Source organism: Podarcis raffonei, chromosome W, assembly GCF_027172205.1.
Source record: "Podarcis raffonei isolate rPodRaf1 chromosome W, rPodRaf1.pri, whole genome shotgun sequence".
In the NCBI taxonomy this organism is placed as follows: domain Eukaryota; kingdom Metazoa; phylum Chordata; class Lepidosauria; order Squamata; family Lacertidae; genus Podarcis; species Podarcis raffonei.
The window spans coordinates 22,573,365-22,587,045 of NC_070620.1; positions in this window are offsets into that span (position 1 = coordinate 22,573,365).

Genomic DNA, 13,681 nt, shown 5'->3' on the forward strand with positions numbered 1-13,681 from the left:
GACTGGTCTTTATCTCCTCTGGGGCCTAGGGCGGTCCCGGACCACAGGTGACTTGCCTCTCCTGGCCTTAAGGCGAGCACTCCTCCTGAGAGAACCTAGTTCCCTCCGCCTCTCTGCCCTGAGCCTCTGCAGCTCAGGAGAGGCTGGAGGGTTACTGGACCCAGAGGCAGCCTCACCTTCTCCTGACAGAGCTGGGAGAGGAGCACCTGCAGGCAATGGATCCTCAATCACCTCCGGAGCCAGAGTGGATTCATCTGGTGTCTGCTCCTGAGGATCCGGCACAGGTGCAGGCCCTTCAGATTCAAGCCCCTGCCCCGGCTCAGCCGGCTCTGGAGGCGGGGACTCCTGTGCAGTCTGGGATTCCTCCGGTTCAGCCTCTGAATCAGATTCCCAGGCCATCACACTTTGGTTGAGTGGAAGTCCCAGAAGCAAAGTCTCATAGCGCTCTCCTCTACTGAGGCTGAGTTCAGTGCGCTGTCTGAGATTTGTAGGGAATTGGAGTTCTATGTGTGCTTGGTTCAAGAGATCTGCAGAGAGGGTTGTTTGCCCATCACTGTTTGGGAAGACAACCAACCTTGTCTGAAGTTGGCAGAGTCTGGGCAGTTTAAGGCCAGGACCAAACACCTAGACATTCGGTTCCAGAATGGGTGCCAGAGTGTTCGGTCGGGATTAGTACAACTGAAATACTGTCCTAGTGCAAAGAACCTCGCTGATGGTTTCACGAAACCGTTGACCTTCCAGCGTCATGGGGAGTTCTATGAAGGTCTGTTTTTGGGGTAAGTGGTTATGCTTACATTCCCCCGGATACAGGGCAAGAGGGTGTGTGAGGTTTGGTGGTTATAGGGTTAACCTCTATGTGTCCTGCATCTGGGGAGGAGCTTCCCACATCCGGGAGCTGAGTTCTTTGTCTGTGTGATACTTTCACTTCTGACCGGAGAAGAGTCAGAGATGCACGCTATGGCGCCGGTCTCTGACGGAATTGTTTGTTTTTTTCTGTCCAATGTAAATAAAAGCTGTTTAGTTAGCAAGAAACAGTGTATGGACTTTTCTCTTCACTCACACATCAAGCACACGCTGCCGCTCTGCTGCTGACCCTGGGAATTCTGGCACAGGGGAAACATGCCAGACCCGGGCAGTTATTCAACAGTAGTTTTCTACATTAATCCTGCACTTGAACCCAAACTGATTCAAAAGGATGAGAAAGGTAGAATCTTAATAATACAAACTAAAATTCAGGGAGAGAAAGTGATACTGGTTGGCATTTATGCACACAATGATAAAAAAGCAATTTTTTTTGAAAAAATTAGAATAATTATTATTATTATTATTATTATTATTATTATTTATTATTTATACCCCGCCCATCTGGTTGGGCCTCCCCAGCCACTCTGGGCGGCTTCCATAAAAACCAAAAATACAGTAAAATATCACACGTTAAAAACTTCCCTGAACAGGGCTGCCTTAAGATGTCTTCTGAATGTCAGGTAGTTGTTTATCTCTTTGACATCTGCTGGAAGGGTGTTCCACAGGGCGGGCGCCACTACCGAGAAGGCCCTCTGCCTGGTTCCCTGTAGCTTTGCTTCTCGCAATGAGGGAACCGCCAGAAGGCCCTCGGCGCTGGACCTCAGCGTCCGGGCAGAATGATGGGGGTGGAGACGCTCCTTCAGGTATACTGGACCGAGGCCGTTTAGGGCTTTAAAGGTCAGCACCAACACTTTGAATTGTGCTCGGAAACGTACTGGGAGCCAATGTAGGTCTTTCAAGACCGGTGTTATATGGTCTCGGCGGCCGCCCCCAGTCACCAGTCTAGCTGCCGCATTCTGGATTAGTTGTAGTTTCCGAGTCACCTTCAAAGGTAGCCCCACGTAGAGCGCATTGCAGTAGTCCAAGCGGGAGATAACCAGAGCATGCACCACTCTGGCGAGACAGTCCGCAGGCAGATAGGGTCTCAGCCTACGTACCAGATGGAGCTGGTAAACAGCTGCCCTGGACACAGATTTGACCTGTGCCTCCATGGACAGCTGTGAGTCCAAAATGACTCCCAGGCTGCGCACCTGGTCCTTCAGGGGCACAGTTACCCCATTCAGGACCAGGGAATCCTCCACACCTGCCCGCCTCCTGTCCCCCAAAAACAGTACTTCTGTCTTGTCAGGATTCAACCTCAACCTGTTAGCCGCCATCCATCCTCCAACCGCCTCCAGACACTCACACAGGACCTTCACCGCCCTCACTGGTTCTGATTTAAAAGAGAGGTAGAGCTGGGTATCATCCGCATACTGATGAACACCCAGCCCAAACCTCCTGATGATCTCTCCCAGCGGCTGCATGTAAATGTTGAAAAGCATGGGGGAGAGGACAGAACCCTGAGGCACCCCACAAGTGAGAGCCCAGGGGTCTGAACACTCATCCACCCCCACCACTTTCTGAACACGGCCCAGGAGGAAGGAGCGGAACCACTGTATGACAGTGCCCCCAGCTCCCAGCCCCTCAAGACGGTCCAGAAGGATGTTATGGTCGATGGTATCAAACGCCGCTGAGAGATCCAGCAGAACTAGGAAACAGCTCTCACCTTTGTCCCTAGCCCGCCGGAGATCATCAACCAGTGCGACCAAGGCAGTTTCAGTCCCATGATGAGGCCTGAATCCCAACTGGAAGGGATCCAAATGGTCCGCTTCTTCCAGGCGTGCCTGGAGTTGTTCGGCAACCGCTCGCTCAATCACCTTGCCCAAGAATGGGGGATTTGAGACTGGGCGATAGTTGGCCATCGTGGCCGCATCTAAAGATGGTTTTTTAAGAAGCGGTTTAATAACCGCCTCTTTCAGCGGGTCTGGGAAGGCTCCCTCACGGAGGGAAGCATTCACCACACCACGAAGCCCATCGCCCAGTCCTTCCCGGCTAGCTTTTATAAGCCAGGATGGGCAAGGATCCAGGAGACAGGTGGTTGGTTTCACTCGTCCAAGCAGCCTGTCCACATCCTCGGAGGTAACAGATTGGAATTGATCCCACTCAACTTGACTAGACAGAACTCTAGCACTCTCCCGCCCCGGCCCTGCTCCCACGGTGGAGTCTACTTCTTCCCGAATCTGAGCGATTTTATCTGCAAAAAACTTTGCAAAATCATTGCAGGAGAACATGTGGCCCGTACTGGGCCCCAATGTTGCAGGTGGTTCCGCTAAATTGTGAACCACCTGAAAAAGTCTCCTGCTGCTGTTTTCTGCAGATGCAATAGAGGCGGCGAAGAAATTCTTCTTCGCCGTCGCTATCGCCACTTGGTAGGCTCGACGTTGAGCTCTAACCTGTGTCCGGTCAGATTCGGAATGAGTTATCCGCCACCGGCGCTCTAGCCGTCTCAACGATTGTTTCATTGCCCTCAGATCCGTGGAAAACCACGGGGCTGTCCGGGCTCCATGCAATCGGAGAGGGCGCTTCGGAGCCAAACAGTCAATAGCCCTGGTTAACTCCACATTCCAGCGGGCCACCAGGGAATCAGCTGAAAGGCCATCAACATGGGATAAAGCATCCCCTACCACTCTCTGGAAACCATTTGGATCCATTAAGTGGCGGGGGCGGACCATCTGAATTGGTCCCACCTCCCTGCAGAGGGGATGGGTCGCAGAGAAGTCCAGTTGCACCAGGAAGTGATCTGACCATGGCACTTCTTTCGTTTCGCTTTTACTTAGTGTCAGATCACCAACATCCATAGAGGTAAACACCAGGTCCAAGGCATGTCCGCAGCTATGGGTTGGGCCAGACTTATTCAGGGACAGCCCCATGGAGGCCATGCTTTCCACGAAGTCCCGAGCGGCCCCTTGTAAGGTCGTGTCGGCATGGATGTTAAAATCCCCTAGGACGACCAAGCTAGGTGTCTCCAGGAGAACATCCGCCACGACCTGAAGCAGCTCGGGCAGGGAATCCTTGGTGCAGCGGGGAGGTCGGTACACCAAAAGGAATCCTCTACTGCCCCTATTGCCCAACTTCCAGAACATGCACTCGGAAAACTGGGTCTTCCCAATAGGACGCCTGGTGCAAACTAATGACTTCCTAAAAATCACTGCAACCCCCCCTCCCCGCCCACATGACCTGGGTTGCTGTGCGTAAGAGAAACCTGGTGGACAAGCAGCGGCAAGGACAGGCCCATCTGCTTCATCCAACCAAGTCTCTGTTACACATGCCAGGTCAAGTCCTCCATCCATGATCAAGTCATGGATGGCAGTGGTCTTATGAATCATTGACCTGGCATTGCACAGCAGCACCTTCAGGTCATGTGGGTATCCCTTGCTGATTCTAGTATCCATCCGGTCAGGACCAGACCCGGAGGCAGGAATAGTCCTCAGACAACGACTAAACCTGCCCCCTCTGTAATGACGTGGTCTAGTCTTAGCGTAACTCCTCCTCCTACCCGTGATCACTGAGAAACAGAATTACTTGAATTTGCAGACCAAAAAATGATCTTAATGGGAGACTTAAATGGAGTTCCTTCGTTAGAGAAAGATAGAGCTGCAAGGAAAAAAGAGACAAAAGAAGGTAAGCTACCAAAAACTTTTTTTGACATGGCTCAAAATTTAAATTTGATAGATATATGGAGTACAAAACATCTATTTGAGAAAGAGTTCACTTATTACAGTCACGTAAATGACAGCAGTTCGAGAAAAGACTCTTTATGGATTTCCAAAGAATTGGAGACAAGAGTCAAAAAAATTGAAATTAATCCCAGAACCTTTTCAGATCATAATTCCTTGATTATGGAATTACAAAAGGAAAGCCAAATTTCTTTTAGATGGAGATTAAATGATAACAGGATGGCGGGGATATGAAAGAGTTTTTAGCGAAATTCCAGATTATGGGTATACAAGAGACCTGGTGCCTAGAATCGTCACCCCCCCCCCATCCCTACCGGGCTATGACGCCTTTGTGATTCCTGCGTCCAAAACACATTTGTATGGGCGCCCTAGTGGTGGCCTGGTAACATTTGTTTCGCAGGAGCTTCAACTTAATATCTCTCCTCTCTTTTGGTTAGAGAGTAATTCCATTCAAACTTTACATATCACTAATAGCTCGGTTGGGGACTTCATATGTGTAAACTTGTACAATCCATCTACCTCCTCCCCTTCTCAATCAAATCAGTTTTGGGAGGATTTAAGATTTATCCTCGATAAATCGGTGGCTGAATTACCAAAGTCAGAGATCCTTATAATGGGGGACTTTAACGCCAGAATCGGAGCAGATATAGGCTCATTCACCCATAAGTCGCAATTATTCATAGAAGAAGAGTGGTTTCCTACGTGGAACTCACATGATAAGACCATCAATAGGGCTGGCATCATACTACTGGAGCTTACCATAAACTGCGGGCTGCACAGCTTGCATGGCACACCCAAAGACTGGTCCGGGGGATTCTATACTTTTCTAGGTTCGAGAGGGGCAAGCGTTATAGACTACATCTGGTCCTCCTCGGCATTTAATGATAAGGCATATTGTTTCAATGTGTTCAACAGAACCGAAAGTGACCACCTTCCAATCGCCATCTCCTTCCCCCCCACACAGCTGGGGCTTCCCAGCTCATTCCACCTCCAGGACCCACTGACCTTAGCCCCCGGACGTAAGAAGTGGGATATCTATCTGGAGCAAGACATAAAAGTCCTCCTAAATTCCCCTGAGATCCTAGCCTTGAAAGCTCAGCTGTTAACAACGAATGTGAATCATTTCTCAACTTTCCAGCAAATTCTAGCCTACTTGCTTCCTTCACTCACGAAACCTCCCCGTGCGATTCTAACCTGGAAGAATCAAACTTGGTTCAACCAAGAATGCAAACAGTGCAGAAGTTGGCTTAGATTTCTTCAGTCTGATATGAAATCAGACAGCTCCCAGAGCAAAATCAGGGAGTTAGCCCAATTCCGTTCATACTACAAGAAGTTGCTTCAACATAAGAAATTGCTCTTTGCGAAAGAACGCTGGACGGCCCTGTCAGTGGCCATTAAAACCCGTGACGACAAGAAATTCTGGAATTTAATTAATGCAGGTTTAAGACCCCACTCATTCATCGTTAATAATATCACAGCAGCCAGTTGGCACTCTCACTTTGCTCAGCTGTATTCCGCCCCAGATCCTGAAGTAAACGTAGTCTCTTCTCTTCCAGCATCTGCCTTGCCCACCTGGGAACCAGTTTCCCCAGAGAGATGTTTGCAACTAATTAGCATGCTATCAGGGGATAAATCCCCGGGGGAGGATATGATACCACCTGAGGTATTTTTATCGAACCAGACGTGGTGGGCCCCTATTTTAGCATCTCTCTTTACCACTATTAATGCTACTCTTAAGATTCCACCTAACTGGAAACAGAGCATAGTCATCCCAATACATAAAAAGGGGGACCCACAAGATCCGCGTAACTATCGACCTATTAGCCTGCTGGACATATCATACAAGGTTTACTCTAGATTCTTGTTAGAGAAATTAATCGAGTGGGCAGAAGAAACAAAGCTATTCCATCCGGAACAGGCTGGCTTCCGTAAAGGTCATAGTACATCTGGCCAATGTCTTGTTCTATTTACATTGATTGATAAATACCTAAACAGGTTCAACTGCAAACTACACGCGGCTTTTGTGGACCTGACCTCCGCTTTTGACTCCATCCCTAGAGATAGGCTATGGCAGAAGCTTAGTTACACCAACATAGATAAGAGACTCCTCCACCTTCTTATGGAAATTCATAATGACATATCGGCCAGAGTAAAATTTGGCCCTCTGGGAGCTCTTTCTGATTCTTTCCCTCTGAATAAAGGGGTCAAACAGGGCTGCCTCTTGGCCCCTTTTCTATTTAATTTCTACATTAATGACATCGTTACAACCATGAAGGCCCTAAACCAATCTGCCCCCTGTTTACAACAGCGCAAGATCCCCATATTACTCTATGCGGACGACATGGTGATACTGTCTTTAACCAAGCAGGGCTTAAACGACATGCTCAGAGGACTCATGACATATTGTGATACCAACTCCCTCAAAATCAATTTCGCCAAAACCAAAATTCTTACTTTTGGCACGAAAACTCGGAAGCCATTCTGGAATTTTGAGGGCCACTCTATTGAATATTGTTCAGCATTCAAGTATTTGGGCATCACTTTTCAGCATGGGCTTAGTTGGTCAGCTCACCTAAATATGACCATCCTGGCTGCCCGTAGAACCATCAAAGCCTTGGAGAAATTCTTCTATGCAAAAGGCGGCCAGTTGGTTCCTCCAATCAGAAAAGCATTTATCAGCAAAGTCCTCCCGATGTTACTGTATGGGGTTGAAATCTGGGGGTGGAATTTAAAAACACTACAACGGCTCGAGATTCTACAAAACTCTTTTGCACGAAAGCTACTGGGCCTCCCCAGGGGCTCGGTTGCTGCACAGTTAAGAACAGAACTGGGCCTCCCCTCTATTGTTGCGAGAGCCCACATTAGAATAATTAGTTTTTATTGTAAATTAATCAAAGCCCCAGGCTCCCTACTAGCCAGGCAAGCCTTTTTAACTTGTGCTTATAACAACAAATGGTCCAAGGCCATGGAGATTATCACGGCACGCTACTCCCTCCCAGATCTTGACACGCTGTCATCTTGGGACCATCATAATATCCGGGCCTGGATTCTTACAAGAGAAGAGGCCATGGACCGGGCACAGTCCACCACAGCTCGCCTCTCCAAGTGGCTCCCTAAAGTGAAAGTGGTAAGATCACTTGCCAACTACTTGATAGACCTGACGGAGCCCAATTTGAGAAGAGCGTTTACCATGGCCCGTTTCCATTCTATACCCACGGCCTTCTTGCAGGGGATTTACTTTAAGACCCCCATTACTCAGCGTCTATGTCCATGCACAATGAATGAAGTAGAGGACTTCATACACTTCTTTTTCTACTGCCCTATTTATGAGCTAATAAGAACTAAGCTCCTCCTCTTGATCCCGCCCACCATCACATCTAAGGAAGACTGTTTGAAATTCCTTCTTGTGGACGCAAATCCCCAAATTTCACGTGGGGTGGCAATCTTTATAGTGCAGGCTTTGAAACTTAGGGCTACACTGACTGGGTAGTGTGTCCCAGACCTGGACCTGTTTTAATTCTTTGTATTACCTTTTTAACCAAATGTGCCGAGCCTATTTTGGGGCCATTATATGTTTTATATACATCTGCATTTTAGATTCCCGGCGCTGGCAACTAATTTTTTTATATTATTAAATGATGATTTACTTGATGATCAAAATTTTTTGGAGAAAACAAAAAAGGCCCTGACTGATTATTTTGAAATAAACAGTCAAGGACAGACAAAATTACAAACGGTCTGGGACGCAGGTAAGGCAGTTATAAGAGGACTCTTTATACAACAAAATTCATATAAAAGGAAATTAAGAGAGAAAAAGTAAAAAGAGATATTAGCAGAAATTACAGAAAAGGAGAAGCAGCTGTCAAAAAAAGCAAACAAAGAGGCAGTGAAACAGGCAATTAAAACCTTACAAACTCAATACTCAATGATAGTTAATGAGGAAATTAGTTGGAAAATAAAAAGATTGAAACAAAAATATTTTGAGCACACAAACAAACCAGGAAAATTGCTAGCTTGGCAGTTAAAAAAAACGAACGAAGGAACTCCATAAATAAAATTAATCTGAATGGAAAGATCACAGATAAGTCGAAAGAAATAAGGGTAGGATTCATAAAATATTTTTTAGATTTATATAGGAAAGGGAAAGAAAATCTCTCTAAAATGGAAGACTATATTAGAAGTAGTAATATATCACATATAGGAGATGAACAAAGGATGATTCTTAACACCCAGATAACAGGTCAAGAACTCTTAGAGGCAATAAAAAGCTCTATGAATGGCAAGTCACCAGGTCCGGATGGACTCATGGCAAAATATTATAAAAAATTGAATGAACAATTAATTAACCCTCTGAAAGAGTTCATGAATGAAATATTGAACACAGGCGAAATTCCAGAAACATGGAAAGAGGCTTATATTACAGTAATCCCAAAACAAGATACAGATTTGCTGCAAATTAAAAATTATAGGCCTATCTCTCTTCTAAACAATGATTACAAATTGTTTGCAAATATATTAGCTAACAATATACTGAATGAGTATATACATCAAGATCAGGCAGGATTCCTCCCAGGTAGACAAATGAAGGAAAATATAAAGAACATTTTGAATATAATAGAGTACCTGGAGGTTAAAAATGAAAAGAAAGCTGCAATGATGTTCACTGACGCTGAAAAAGCTTTTGACAATGTTTCTTGGAAATTCATGACAAAGTTATTAGAGGAAATTAAATGTGTGCCTAATTTTTTAAAAGGAATATCAGCAATTTACTCAGAGCAAAAAGCAAAATTAATAATAAATCAGGCAATAACGGATGAATGCAAGATCCAAAAAGGAACTAGACAAGGCTGTCCATTATCACCATTGCTGTTCATTCTTGTATTAGAAGTGCTTGCCAAAAACATAAGAGTAGACAAAGAGATTAAAGGTAAAGGTACCCCTGCCCGTACAGGCCAGTCTTGCCAGACTCTAGGGTTGTGCGCTCATCTCACTCTATAGGCCGGGAGCCAGCGCTGTCCGCAGACACTTCCAGGTCACGTGGCCAGCGTGACAAGCTGCATCTGGCGAGCCACCGCAGCACACGGAACGCCGTTTACCTTCCCGCTGGTAAGCGGTCCCTATTTATCTACTTGCACCCGGGGGTGCTTTCGAACTGCTAGATTGGCAGGTGCTGGGACCGAACGACGGGAGCGCACCCCGCCGCGGGGATTCGAACCACCGACCATGCGATCGGCAAGTCCTAGGCGCTGAGGTTTTACCCACAGCGCCACCCGCGTCCAAAGAGACAAAGAGATTACAGGTGTTAAAACAGGGGAAAGTGAGTTTAAGCTAAAAGCTTATGCTGATGACTTAGTGATAACAGTGGAAGACCCAAAAAATTCACTCCCTAAAGTAATAGAAAAGATTCAAGAATTTAGGGAAGTGGCAGGATTTAAGTTAAACAGGAATAAAACTAAACTATTAGTTAAAAATCTAAAAGAAGGGGGGGGGGAATTAGAGCAAAGTACCGAGATAGAAGTCCATAAAAAGGTTAAGTATCTAGGGATTTGGTTAACATCAAGGAATATAAACTTATTCAAAAACAACTATGAAAAAATCTGGCTTGAGGTTAAAAGAAATTTAGATATATGGAGCAGAATGAATCTCTCATTGTTAGGGAAAATAGCAGCGATAAAAATGAATGTGCTACCAAAAATGTTATTTCTATTCCAGTCAATTCCAATAATTCTAAAAGAGGAATGCTTCGAAAAATGGCAGAAGGAGATCTCTAAATTTATCGGGACGGGGGGAGGCCAAGAATAAAATATAAGATAATGACAGATGTAAGGGACAGAGGCGGGTTTGCCCTCCCAGACCTTAAATTATATTATGAAGCTGCTTCTCTTGTATGGATCAGAGATTGGATGAAGTTAGAGAAACAGGAAGCATTGTAATTGGAAGGACACGATAATAGATTTGGTTGGCACGCATATTTATGGTATGGGAAAGCGAAGATACACAGAGGCTTTTACAATCATATAATTAGGAAATCATTAATGAGAGTATGGGAGAGATATAAAGATTTATTGGAACAAAAGACCCCTTGGTGGCTTTCACCACATGAAGCTATGCTGCTCAAACCACTCGGAAAGAAAGGAAAGTGGCTCACATTTACTGATTTGTTATGGATCAAGATGGGAAATGGAAATTAAGAGATTATGAAGAAATAAAGGACCGTTTTCAGAGTTGGTTACATTACCGACAATTATATGAAACATATAAAGAAGACAATAAGAAAGGGTTTAGCTATACGAATCCAGATTTCAAAAAGAAGTGGTAGAAAGGAAAGTAAAATTGCTGAAAGGGGCATACAGTATCCTGTTAGAATGGGAGACGAAAGATGAAGAGGTGAAAGCAGTAATGATTAAATGGGCACAAGATGTAGGTCATAACATCATGATTGAAGATTGGGAAAGGTTATGGAAAATTGACTTAAAATTTACAGATTGTTATTTACTGAAAGAAAATTACATGAAAATGATGTATAGATGGTATATAACACCAGTACAGTTAGGGAAAATGTATAAAACTGGCTCAAATTTGTGTTGGAAATGTAAGGAAAAAGAAGGGATGTTTTACCATATGTGGTGGGATTGCAGTAAAATCAAAATGTTTTGGGAAATGATATACAATGAGCTAAAGAAAATGTTCCATTTAACATTTGTGAAAAAGCCTGAAGCTTTCTTATTAGGGATAGTGGGAAAAGACCAGCCAAAGAAACTAAAAAATATCTTTATGTATGCCACAACGGCGGCAAGGATGGAAGAATGAGGAAATCCCGATGAAAGAAATGTGGCAAGAAAAACTGATGGATTATGCGGAATTGGCAAAGCTAACACACAAGCTACGTGATAAGGATAACTGTGATTTCAAAGACGAATGGGAACCTTTTATGAAATATTTGAAGAAGCAACAAAATGAACTGGACTTTTTGGAAGGTTTTGAGGATCTTTACAATTTTATAACATGCAGATAGAAATATGTGTTGAAAAACCAGAGAAAGGAGCTGAGGGAAGTCCGGGGGTGGGGTGGGAGGTTGGGCTTTTTTTGTTTAGGGGGGAGGGGAAAAATAGAGGGGGAAAATAATAATAATGTGGATGATGTATTTTTGATAAAACCATTGTGTTGAAATTTTCAATTAAAACAATTTATATAAAAAAGAGAGACTGAGAGGAGATACTATAGCCATCTGCAAACTGCAAAAGCCATTGGAGATTAGCAGACAAACCTAACAAATGCACATTCTTGCTAGTTAGTATGAGAAGTGGTTAATACTACAGAGGTGTATTACTGAAAGGCAGATACTCAGATCATAGAAATGTAATTGGCTGTGTGGTATTGTTTCCGCTCCTCTCCTGGATAGGAAGAAGCATATAGTACTTCATGTAGCTCTCACTCTCCCTTTGACTAGCGATGGATGCAGACATGCTTCTGCTAGCTCGAGTTTTAGGCACATGCATGAAGCCGGTTATACTGTAACTATACCATATTTTGCCTGCATGGTTTTTACTGCTACTGTTGCTGTGAACCTATGCATGATTATAAAGTAAGTAAATCTTACTTTACAAGTTGCTGCCTGTTTTTTTGTTTAAGTGGGGTAAGAAGGGGGAAGCCAGCTTACTTTGTTAGCTGGACTTGCTCAAAACAAAGTTTTATAGACTAATTCCTATGCTTTATTTTGTTTCAGCCCACAAACATGGGTGTGTGAAGGGATAAATTGCAATTAATATATCCTCTGCTACCTATTAAAACCCAGCCCACACAAATATCAGTGGCTTCAAGAAAGGAGACTCTGACATCAGAAGGAACTTTCTGACATTTAAGAGCTGTTCAGCAGTGGAATGGTCTCCCTCGGTATGCTGTGGACTTACCCTTCACTGGAGGTTTTAAAGCAAAGGTTAGGTGGCCATCTGTTGTGTATGATCCAGTCGAGATCTTTGCATTGCAGGGGTTTGGATTAGGTGACCCTCTGGGTCCCTTCCAACTCTACAATTCTGTGGTTCTGTTCTATATTTGTACCCTGCAGTTTCTCCTGACAGGGACTCAAGGCACCTTATCCCTTATCTGGAAGGGGCATAAATCAGGAATTGTGGGTAGGTGGGTGGAGAGGGATTACTGAGGCACAGCTTCCATGACCAGGCATAGGCAAGGCCTCCCTTCCATAGGGTTTCTGCCAATCTCTCCCCTCTTGGTTTTCCTTGTAAGCGTGGGGGAACTTTAGGCTCTCCAGACATTGCTGAACTACAGCTCCCCTCAGGCCCAGCAAGCATGGCCAAAGGCCAGGGATGATGACAGGAGTGGTAATTCAGTCTCATTTGGAGTGGCAAACAATCCCCACACCTGCACTGGGACTAAGGCTTCCTGGCAGGCAAAACAATACTTCATTCTTCTGATGCATTTTACCTTTTAGTTATAAAATATTTGCAGATCCTTTTGGAGAAAACTGATAGAATAAAGCACTGTACTGTTCATGTTAGCTGACTTTGCTAAAAAGGAAAGACCTCACCTATTGGCCATCCTGTAGTTCAGATGTAGGGAGCCTTTGGCCTTCCTGTTGTGGCTGAACTACAACTCCCATAATCCCTGGGTGTTGGCCACGCTTGCTGAGGAAGATGGAAGTCGTGGTTCAGCAATGCCAGAAGAAGACAAAATATTTCCTCACTCACCTGGCTCCAAGAGGACACAGGACGATGAGTGTGAGTGAGCGGTCAGGCAGTGAAAAAGGCTCAGGGGCCTGTTTCTTGGAAGTTGCAAATATGAGTGTCCACTTTCTCCTGCCAGGAAACCTGCCAAGCAAAACTGGGTGGAGGCTAGTTTCTTCTGGAGGAGATGTTGCCTTGGCAGACTATCAAGGTCAATTACTGACCAATGAACCGAGAGGGATGATGAACCAAACACACACATACTCCACTAGCGAAAAACATGTAGTGGGTGGGACGAGACCTCCACCCAACCAGGGCTCTTGCTTGACTTATCCACCCACCCTTTGTGGGGTCCTTAATGCAGTCATCCCAGCTAGAGGGCACCAGGTTGGGGGTGGCAGCTTTAAAATGCTGGCCTGG